Genomic DNA, 1,239 nt, shown 5'->3' with positions numbered 1-1,239 from the left:
TATATATATAAATAATAAACTATTGCAATTCTTATGGGAACATTTCAACAGATTTTAATGTAATATCGTGATATAAAAGCACCAAAAAGAAGCCTTATATTTAAAAGGAGGTTTAATCTCAGCACAAAAATCATCAAGTTCAGGATAGACGCGAGAATCGCGTGTCGGAACAAATAATTTTAAATACTTCTTCTTCGACACACAGTTATAGTAACAATACAGATAGCCAATCCATGCAATAATTACGAACAAATTTCGGTATTATTAAACAATACTAATGTAAAAATCCATAAACGATTTAAAAAACTAACAATAACGATCTATTGATAAAATGTATAATATATTCAGGAGTCATTATAACCGAATTAAAATTATAATTGAATGTTTCGCTATCTGAAATGACGTTTCACAAATTACCAAGAACTAAAATGGAAATTTTTAATACGTTTTCTCCAACGTGTTGACAGTGATACATCACTTAGATCGATTAAATTGTTAATAGTCAAACTGTCAACAGGCGCATTTGTCAATGATCTACAGATGGCATCGCATAATTTCTCAATTACATCATATATATATCAAAATAAACAACGGTAGATAAAACGGCTACTACCAGTTTTAAAAGAAGATAATTATCAATATAATAAACGAAAGATATATAGGTTTGCTAACTAGTAACACATGACTTTTTTTTCTTTAATTGAAATAGGCAAAATCGCTAGAAATACATTAAAGCATAACAGTGACTATATTAATCATATTTCTCTCTGCCTATTTTTTTTACTCCTCCAACACACACATACCCGCACAATTATACGCATACATACTCGCATAAGCTACATACTTCCTTTCTTTCTTCCTTTCCATTCTCTCTGATTCTTATTTTTTTTTTTTGCCCCTTATCCCTTGTCCCTACCTATCACTCTTTCTCATTCGATCTCTTTTTTTCTGACACATCCAGCATACAGTAACAGTTATACACATATACCGAGCAGAATGGCCATATGCCATTTCGATCGTAAGACTAGTGGAGGCCTGTACTAATGTGAGCTGTGCTACTAAAGGAGTCGGGCAATAGTAGAATCCCTTGGAGGTCTCAGTGGAGGAAGATTTTTCTTTTTTTTTCTTCTTTTTTTCTTTTTAACGCATTGAAGCACAGTACATGTAAAGGCCTCTATCTCCAGTTCCTGCGTTGCATTCGAAAAATTTATATGTATGTGTATATATGTATATACATAC

The sequence above is a fragment of the Atta colombica genome, unplaced genomic scaffold (assembly GCF_001594045.1).
Source record: "Atta colombica isolate Treedump-2 unplaced genomic scaffold, Acol1.0 scaffold73, whole genome shotgun sequence".
In the NCBI taxonomy this organism is placed as follows: domain Eukaryota; kingdom Metazoa; phylum Arthropoda; class Insecta; order Hymenoptera; family Formicidae; genus Atta; species Atta colombica.
This window is presented reverse-complemented; position numbering follows the sequence as displayed.